The sequence below is a fragment of the Chiloscyllium plagiosum genome, chromosome 18 (genome assembly GCF_004010195.1).
Source record: "Chiloscyllium plagiosum isolate BGI_BamShark_2017 chromosome 18, ASM401019v2, whole genome shotgun sequence".
Lineage (NCBI taxonomy): Eukaryota > Metazoa > Chordata > Chondrichthyes > Orectolobiformes > Hemiscylliidae > Chiloscyllium > Chiloscyllium plagiosum.
In genome coordinates, this window is record NC_057727.1 from 66,494,849 (window position 1) to 66,505,282 (window position 10,434).

At 49.0% G+C, this 10,434-nt stretch overlaps 1 non-coding gene across 1 annotated transcript; it reads right to left on the reverse strand.

The window, feature by feature from the left end:
• Positions 1–112, reverse strand: LOC122559287. The gene has a single exon (XR_006314387.1). It is a non-coding gene; the product is annotated as a U6 spliceosomal RNA (small nuclear RNA).
• Between the last annotated feature and the right edge of the window lie 10,322 nt (positions 113–10,434).

Here is a 10,434-nt window from a genome sequence, read left to right on the forward strand (position 1 = left end):
AAAATCTGTGCACAGTATTCTTGATGTGGGTCTGTCATCCTTGAGCAGGGGCCATGCTAATCGTCTAAGTATTATTCCAATTATAGTATATGTGCTGCCTAATACTGTGTACATTCACTAACAGTCTCACACCTCATCGGTTGTCTCTGGATCTGAGTGTGAATAGCACCACCCAATGTGGTGAAGTCACACAGAGTCAGTCTGACAGTTGATGACAAGACATTGGAAGCTTTTAGCTGCAGATCTAATAGCACGACTCCAATTAACCTGTATATCATTTACAGCAATGCAAGAAATTTCTTATTGTTTACTCAACTCTAAGTTCAGTAAGACCAAAGAGGTAGAATGCCCTCATCCACATGATAATTTTTCCCTCATTATTGATCGTCATGCACAGTATCCTCTGGGCCACCACAAAGCAACCACTGGAACACTGTGAACAGTTTTGGGCCATTGCTGTAGGTATACCCACAATGATATTAGGATAACATTCCAGGATTTTGATCCTCCACTCCTTGAAGGAATGGCGGTATATTTCCATGATTTGGAGGAGCTGGTGTTGGACTGGTATGGGCAAAGTTAAAATTCACATAACACTAGGTTATAGTCCAACAAGTTTATTTCAAAGCACTAGCTATTGGAGCGCTGCTCCTTCATCAGGTGGTTGTGTTCAGCGCTCTGAAAACTAGTGCTTCCAAATAAACTTGTTGGACGATAACTTGGTGTTGTGTGATTTTTAACTTTGATATATTTCCAGGTCAGGATGGTGAGTGGCTTGGAGGGGAACATTTGAGTTGTGGTGTTCCCATGTATTCTGTCCTTCTCATGGGTTTGGAAGGTGCTGTCTTAGGATGCTTGGTGATTTTTTTGCAATGCATCTTGTACATGGTACACACTGCTGCTACTGAGTGTTGGTGGTGGAGGGAGTTGATCTTTATGGATGTGGTGCCAATCAAATGGCCACTTTATCAGAGTCATATAGCACAGTGCTACAAAGTTGGGTAGAGTTATTATAAATTGGGAAGAAGCAAGTTAGAGTTTGCTGTTTGTAAAATTGTAAAATGCTAGGGGTGGGGGTATGTGAGGGAAAGTATTATGTGGTCCCTTTAAAAGATGGTGTTTTTTTCTGTGCTTAGAGATTAAAATGGATGTCTGTGAGCAGCAGCTTGAGTTTGCAAGGATAGAGAGAGCCTGGACTAAAACATCTGTATCAAAAGGCTGTACAGCTAGCAGACCAAGCAGCAGTTTTACCAAGACAACAGGTTTGAATTTAGCCAATCAATTTGAACCAGGCCCTTAGATAGCAAAAACCTCTTAAATTTAAATCTGATGGTTTTGACAACGTAGGACCAATCCTATTATAATATACAATGATATGTCATCAAGGGTATAAAAGGAGGGGACAGTTGGAAAAAGACTCAGAGAGCTAATTGCCATCTATCAAAGTTAACAGCCCTCAGCTCTCAGGGCAGAATCGCTCACTCTCACAGTCATCTATGTCTTAGAGGAAGCGCCATCTAAATAATAATGGTACCAATGGTGCAGAAGATGTTCCTGACAGCAGAAACCAATGTAGAAGACACTACTGATAGAAGACTTAACAGAGAAGATACAGAAAATTCTGGAAGACAAGTAACCTGGCTGTAATTTTGAAAGACTAAATTCTATTTTGTTACATGAGTGGCACTCACATTTATTGGAACAGCATACTATTATAGACTTGTCTTCAGGCTCTTTTTACAGATTATAGGGCAAGGTGCTCCACTTTGGGTGTTCCAGTGTTGGGGAGGTAGGGGTTCAACCTCAGCTTTATAACAACCCGACTTGTCCATGTCAACCAAGTTTCCCAAACTAAACTAATCCCAACTTGCCTGTGTTTGGCCCATATCCCTCTAAACCTTTCCTACTCATGTACCTGTCCAAATCTCTTTTAGAAGTTATAACTGTACCTGCATCTACCACTTCCTCTGGCAGTTCATTCCACATTACAAACCAACCTCTGTGTGAAAAAGTTACCTGTTAAAGCCCTTTAAATCTTTCCCCTGTCACCTTAAACCTATGTCTTCTAGTTTTGGACTCCCCTACCCTTGGCTATTCACTTTATTTATTCCCCTCATGATTTTATAAACCTCATGGGGGGCATTTGGCTCAGTGATTAGGGACTAAGGTTCAATTCCACCCTCAGGCAACAGTCTGCGTAGAGTTTGCACATTCTCCCTGTGTCTGTGTGTGTTTCCTCTGGGTGCTCCACTTTCCTGCCACAGTCCAAAGATGTGCAGATTAGATGGTTTGGGCATGGGAATGCAGGATTACAGGAACAGGGCAAGGGGGTGGGTATGGATGGGATGCTCTTCATAGGTTCGGTATGGAATCAATAGGCCAAATGGCCTGATTCCACATTGCAGGGATCTTGTGATTCCACAAGGTCACCTTTCAACTTCCAACACTTCAGGGAATAAAGTCCCAGCATATCCACCCTCTGCTTCCAGTCTCTGTAACATCCTTGTAAATCCTTTTTGCACTCTTTCCAGTTTAGTAACGTCATTCCTTTAACAAGGTGACCAAAATTGTACACTGTACTCAAAATGTGGCCTTATCAATGTCTTGTACAGCTGTAACATGATATCCCAACTCCTGTACACAATGTTCTGACCAATGACAGCAAACATGCCAGATGTCTTCTTTACCAACCTATTTACCTGTGATGCTGCTTTCAAGGAACTATGTACCTGCACCCCTAGGTATCCCTGTTTGACAGCACTGAACCATTGACTGTATAAGTCCTGCCTGGTTTATCTAACTAAAATGCAACACCTCAAATTTATCTAAACTAAACTCCATCTTGTTATACTCTTAGATAACTTTCTTCACTGTTCACTATACTTGGGCAACTTTCCACATTGTTGTGTGGATGCCAGTGTTGTAAATGGGTTGGAAGAGTTTGGCCAGGAGTTGCAGCAAGTTCTGGAGCATAAGTCTTCAGTACTGTTGCTGGAATATTGTCAGGGCCCATAGCCTTTGCAGTATCCAGTGCCTCCATATCTTTCTTGATATACGTGGAGTGAATCAAATTGGCTGAAGATTGATACTGGGGACATCTGGAGGAGGCAGAGATGGATCATCTGCTCTTTACTTCAGGCTGAAGATTGTTGCAAATGCATCAGTCTTGTCTTTTACACTGATGTGCTGGGCTCTTTTGTCATTGAGGATGGGAATATTCGTGGAGCGTCCTCCTCCAGCGAGTTGTTTGATTGTCCACTGCTATTCACAACTGGATGTGGCAGTGTATCAGAACTTAGATCTGATCCATTTCTTGTAAGATCGCTTAGCTTAGGGATAGCCAATATGCTTTAAGGAACAGATTAATGGAGGCAAATAAGGAGGAGAGTCAGAGAGGGTTAAGGAGCAAATTCTAGATCTTAGGACCCATATGCAGTCTCACATAGTTGGATGTCAGAGCCTTAGGAGGAGGATGGTGTGGTCAACCTTTTCAAAGGATGCAGACAGGATGAAGAGGGAAAGTTTAATTTTGTCATAGTAACAGAGGAGTTTGCAACTTTGATCAGAGTTGTTTAGATGCTGTGTATTTGATTCTTGATTGGAGGATTCAAACACGGAGTTCTGGGAGAGATGGGCATGGATTAGGAAGAGGACAAGGCATTCAGTTACTTTACAGAGGAACAGTGGTTCTCAAGGAAGGTGGGTCAAGAGCTAATTTATTAAGGAGATGGGTGATGATGGCTGATTTAAAAAGGAACAACATGTGAAGAGATGGAGAGAACTGTTAACAATGTAAGCCAAAATGGTGATGAGGAAGTAATGTTGGGCAGTCAGCAATTCAGTGGGAATAGCATCTCATGGGCAAGCTGAAATTGGATGTGACATCAGGAAAGATGGGAGAGAACAAAAGAAAAGTTGTGATTTTTTTTCCCAAGGCTAGATATAGAAGCAGATAAGGCTTGGAGCCAATTGGAGGATATGGGTGGAGATTCATACAAGCAAGCTGTGAAGCAGGTAGCATTAGGGGGACATAAAGTTACAAAAAAATTCTCAATTTCACAGAAGCTCCCATGATGCAGTAATCAATAGTGGCCACATTACTTAAAAGCTCCTGTATAGATTGGGCAGTTATCTCAATAGAAACCATGCTTATATTAGGCACGTGGGTGAAACAATTTGGCCAGAAATCCTTTTGTGAGCCGTGGATAATGAATGGACTTTTCAAACAATTCAATCTGGTGTGGTGCTATTATCATTTCTGGGTGTAAGTCAGAATGATTGACAGCTTCTCAAGGTACCCATGCTAAGTCCAGCTTCAGTTAGGTGTTGATAAACAGAAAATGCTCAACATTGTACCGGCGTCTTTGCAATGCTTACAATTTTCAAGGTAACATCTCCTCATGGTTTCAGTGACCACAGCAAGATACATGAGGTAAATAGCAGAACGATATCATTATATAAATATCACACAAAATTATTTTGGGGTACACACTGCTGAGGATGGTCATGCTGTCTGTATGGGCAGGAACTCCTAGATGCCTCCAACTCATACACTGAGAATAAACAAAAAACACTGCACTTACATAACACCTTTCATGTTGCAAAGTATCCAAACCATTCACAGGAGTGTAATCAGACAAAAACTGAGACCGAACTAAACAAAAGAAGGAGCCATTAGTTTTGATGAACAATTGCATGGTCAAAGAGGAGTGCAAACTAAATCCTCTGCAGCTACATCTACCTTGTACTTTAGTGAAGCATTTTTATTTTCAATTGTTTGCTCCTGGTGTGAGCATCAAACACTCAAATAGAAAATAATTGCTGTTATATAGCACTTCCATGTTTTGTGACCACTGCACGTAGAGTCATAGAGACGTGGAAATATACGCCATGGAAACACACCCTTTGGTCCAACTCGTCCACGCTGACCAGATGTCCTATGTCGAGTCTTCCTACGAAAGCAATACTTTTGAAGTGTAGTCACTGCTGTAAATGTAGGAAATGCAGCAACCAAATTGCTCACAGCAAGCTCCCACAAGGCACAATGTGATAATGATCAGATAATCGGTTAAAGGATAAAGAGACAAATATTGGCCAGCACACTAAGGTGATCTCACCTACTCTTCCCAAAATAGTGCAATGGAGTCTTTTACATCCACCTGAGCAAACAGATGGTGCAATATTTCAGTTACCTCTACACTCATTCATGTCCAAACCCATCCTCAGAAGTGTACCAATTTGATATTTCCATTCTCCACATTATCTCTTCTTGGGAATGCTGACAGAGATTTAATGACTATCTCGAACACAACTCGAAGATTCTGGACTGCTTTCACAGTAAGAGGTGAGACCATGTACGGTTTGAAGCCTCCTGCTCCATTGTCTTAACATCATGTACAAGATAACAATAAACGTAAATGAACAGTTAGTAAGAATTCCAGTCTCAGCTTGTAACAATACCTGAACAGATCTGAGGGAAAACTATGAGCGAAGACTAAATAGGCTGAAGTGTGGCCTAAAGAAGTCATTAAAATTATGAAACAACTTGATAGTGCAGACATAGAGATGTTTCCACTTTGAGGGCAGTCCAAATCTAAGGACATAGCTGTAAGATTGTCATTATTCAATAAGGAATTCACCATGCCGACAGTAATGAGACTGAGGAACTCACGAACACAGTGGTTGACATGAATTGCGTTTTGGGGGAAGCTACATATTATCGGTATAAAAGAGATGTCTCCAAGCAACTCAACACATATGTGAGCCTGTATCTGGATGACACCATGCAACCAAAGGACAGGTCACCCTGTATTGTTGTACTCTGGACACAGGGAATGTCTAGTCTTCTCTGTATTAGGTTAGCCATAAACAAACCCAGTGGACATCTTCAAGTAAACAGCAGCAACGTGGGTCTTTGTGTTAAATTTAGATAGCAAAGGAATATCATTATAGTATAAACACATGACAGAGAGAGGAATAAAACTGCATGCTGATAGAGAGAGAGGTGAGATAGGTTGACAGGGGACTCCTATGGAGATTAAAAGACAGCACAGTCTTCTTAGCTTTCTGTTCCTGTGCAGTAATTGACAAGTAATTTCTCTGGAACTGCTGCTTTCCTCTAGACTTTTAAGTGGGAGGGCAGAGCAGATTTGAAACCACTCAGAACTGAAATGTGGTTTGTTAAGAGACCAGGGAGAAAAAAGCAACAGCAAGTTGTGGATAACAAGCATCCAGGGACAATTCAAATGGGATCTTTACAGGTAGCCAGGCACAACTGCAGCATCAGTATTGATCACAATGATCATGAGATATTCTATGGACAACTAAACCACTTTGTGAAGCCTTGCATCGTTGAAAGACTTAATTGCTGCCTTCCAGGAATGATACTTCATGTTTAGGGTTGTTAAAGGAGATTGAAATTAAGGCCAGCTACTAGCCAAATTTCTGTCTCTCAATATCTTGATGCAATAGACAGTGAAAGCAACTTGACACCTCACCCTTCCCCATTAACTTTTCTTCCTTTAGCCCGACAGGAGTTTGACCCCAGGGTTCTTTCTTACACCAAACACTCTCTAGTAGCTCAACCAACTGTTCTCCTTTTATTTGTAAAAGCAAGACAGTGAGGGCCGTTCAATCACCTGGGTATCACAGCTAACCCTGCCCACCCAGTAAACATGTGACCTCCAACAACCCCTCAAACTTCAGAACAGTGAGTGACTCCCTAACCCCCGGGGACAGTGAGTGAACCCCTAACACCTGGGGACAGTGAGTGACCCCCAACCCCCGGGACAGTGAGTAACCCCCAACCCCCGGGACAGTGTGTGACCCCCAAACTCCCGGGGACAGTGAGTGACCCCCAACCCCCGGGACAGTGAGTAACCCCCAACCCGCGGGACAGTGTGTGACCCCCTAACTCCCGGGGACAGTGAGTGACCCCTAACCCCTGGGGACAGTGAGTGACACCCTAACCACCGGACAGTGAGTGACCCTCTAACCCCGGGACCGTGAGTGACCCTCTGACCCCGGGACAGTGAGTGACCCGCAACCTGCGGGACAGTGAGTAACACTCTAACCCCCAGGACAGTGAGTGTCCCCTAACTTCCGGGACAGTGAGTGACCCCCTGACCCCCGGGGACAGTGAGTGAACCCCTAACCCCCGGGGACAGTGAGTGACCCCCAACCCCCGGGACAGTGAGTAACCCCCAACCCCCGGGGACAGTGAGTGACCCCCAACCCCCGGGACAATGAGTAACCCCCTAAACCCCAGGGACAGTGAGTGACCCCTAACCCCTGGGGACAGTGAGTGACGCCTAACCCATGGGGACAGTGAGTGACCCCTAACCCCCGGGGACAGTGAGTGACCCCCTAACCCCCGGGGACAGTGAGTGAACCCTAACCCCCGGGGACAGTTAGTGACCCCCAACCCCTGAGGACAGTGAGTGACCCCTAACCCCCGGGGACAGTGAGTGACCCCCTAACCCCCGGGACAGTGAGTAACCCCCGGGACAGTGAGTGACCCCTATCCCCAGGAGACAGTGAGTGACCCCCTATCCCCTGGGGACAGTGAGTGACCCCCTAACCCCTGGGGACAGTGAGTGACACCTAACTCCTGGGGACAGTGAGTGACCCCTAACCCTGGGGACAGTGAGTGACCCCTATCCCCTGGAGACAGTGAGTGACCCCCTAACCCCCGGGCACCGTGAGTGACCCCCAACCCCTGGGGACAGTGAGTGACCCCTAACCCCTGGGGACAGTATGTGACCCTCAACCCCTGTGGGCAGTGAGTGACCCCCAACCCCTGGGGACAGTGAGTGACCCCTAACTCATGGGGATAGTGAGTGACCCCTAACCCCCGGGGACAGTGAGTGACCCCTAACCCCTGGGGACAGTGAGTGACCCCCAACTCCTGGGGACAGTGTGACCCCTAAGCCATGGGGACAGTTAGTGATCCTTAACCCCCGGGGACAGTGAGTGACCCCCTAACCCCCGGGGACAGTGAGTGACCCCTAACCCCCGGGACAGTGAGTGACCCCTAGCCCCTGGGGACAGTGAGTGACTTCCCTAACCTCTGGGGACAGTGAGTGACACCTAACCCCTGGGGACAGTGAGTGACCCCCCAACCCGTGGGACAGTGAGTGACCCTCTAACCCCCGGGACAGTGAGTGACCCCTAGCCCCTGGGGACAGTGAGTGACTTCCCTAACCTCTGGGGACAGTGAGTGACACCTAACCCCTGGGGACAGTGAGTGACCCCCCAACCCCTGGGACAGTGAGTGACCCTCTAACCCCCGGGACAGTGAGTGACCCACTAACTCCCGGGGGCAGTGAGTGATCCTCTAACCCCCGGGACAGTGAGTGACCCCCTAACCCCCGGGCACAGTGAGTGACCCCTAACCCCTGGGGACAGTGAGTAACCCCCTAACCCCCGGGACAGTGTCACCCCCCTAACCCCCAGGACAGTGAGTGACCCCCAAACCCCGGGACAGTGAGTGACCCTCTAACCCCCGGGACAGTGAATGACCCTTAACCCCTGGGGACAGAGAGTGACCCCCTAACCCCCGGGGACAGTGACTGAACCCTAACCCCTGTGGACAGTGAGTGACCCCCAATCCACGGGGACAGTGGTGACCCCTAACCCATGGGGACAGTGAGTGAACCGCTAACCCACCGGGACAGTGTCACCCCTAACCCGCGGGACATTGGGTGACCCCCTAATCCCCAGTACAGTGAGTGACCCCCTAAACCCCGGGGACAGTGACTGAACCCTAACCCCTGTGGACAGTGAGTGACCCCCAACCCACGGGGACAGTGAGTGACCCCTAACCCATGGGGACAGTGAGTGACCCCTAACCCCCGGGGACAGTGAGTGACCCCCCAAACCCCGGGACAGTGAGTGACCCTCTAACCCCCGGGACAGTGAATGACTCTTAACCGCTGGGGACAGAGAGTGACCCCTAACCCTCGGGACAGTGAGTGACCCCTAACCCCTGGGGACAGTGAGTGACCCCCAACCCACGGGGACAGTGAGTGACCCCTAACCCACGGGGACAGTGAGTGACTCCCAACCTACGGGGACAGTGAGTGACCCCTAACCCCTGGGGACAGTGAGTGACCCCCAACCCACGGGGACAGTGAGTGACCCCTAACCCCTGGGGACAGTGAGTGACCCCTAACCCCTGGGGACAGAGAGTGACCCCCTAACCCCCGGACAGTGAGTAACCCCCTAACCCCCGGGACAGTGAGTGACCCCTAACCCCCGGGACAGTGAGTGACCCCCTAATCCCCGGGACAGTGAGTGACCCCCAACCCACGGGGACAGTGAGTGACCCCTAACCCCCGGGACAGTGAGTGACCCCTAACCTCCGGCACAGTGAGTGACCCTCTAACCCCTGGGACAGTGAGTGACCCCTAACCCCTGGGGACAGAGAGTGACCCCCTAACCCCCGGGACAGTGAGTGACCCTCTAACCCCCGGTACAGTGAGTGACCCCCTAACCCCTGGGGACAGTGAGTGAACCCTAACCCCTGGGGACAGTGAGTAACCCCCTAACCCGCGGGACAGTGTCACCTCCGTAACCCCCAGGACAGTGAGTGACCCCTAACCCCTGGGGACAGTGAGTGACCCCTAACCCTCGGGACAGTGAGTGACCCCTAACCCCTGGGGACAGTGAGTGACCCCTAACCCCTGGGGACAGTGAGTGACCCCTAACCCCTGGGGACAGTGAGTGACTTCCCTAACCTCTGGGGACAGTGAGTGACACCTAACCCCTGGGGACAGTGAGTGACCCCCAACCCACGGGGACAGTGAGTGACCCCTAACCCCTGGGACAGTGAGTGACCCCTAACCCCTGGGACAGTGAGTGACCCCTAACCCCTGGGACAGTGAGTGACCCCTAACCCCTGGGACAGTGAGTGACCCCTAACCCCTGGGACAGTGAGTGACCCCTAACCCCTGGGACAGTGAGTGACCCCTAACCCCTGGGACAGTGAGTGACCCCTAACCCCTGGGACAGTGAGTGACCCCTAACCCCTGGGACAGTGAGTGACCCCTAACCCCTGGGACAGTGAGTGACCCCTAACCCCTGGGACAGTGAGTGACCCCTAACCCCTGGGACAGTGAGTGACCCCTAACCCCTGGGACAGTGAGTGACCCCTAACCCCTGGGACAGTGAGTGACCCCTAACCCCTGGGACAGTGAGTGACCCCTAACCCCTGGGACAGTGAGTGACCCCTAACCCCTGGGACAGTGAGTGACCCCTAACCCCTGGGACAGTGAGTGACCCCTAACCCCTGGGACAGTGAGTGACCCCTAACCCCTGGGACAGTGAGTGACCCCTAACCCCTGGGACAGTGAGTGACCCCTAACCCCTGGGACAGTGAGTGACCCCTAACCCCTGGGACAGTGAGTGACCCCTAACCCCTGGGGACAGTGAGTG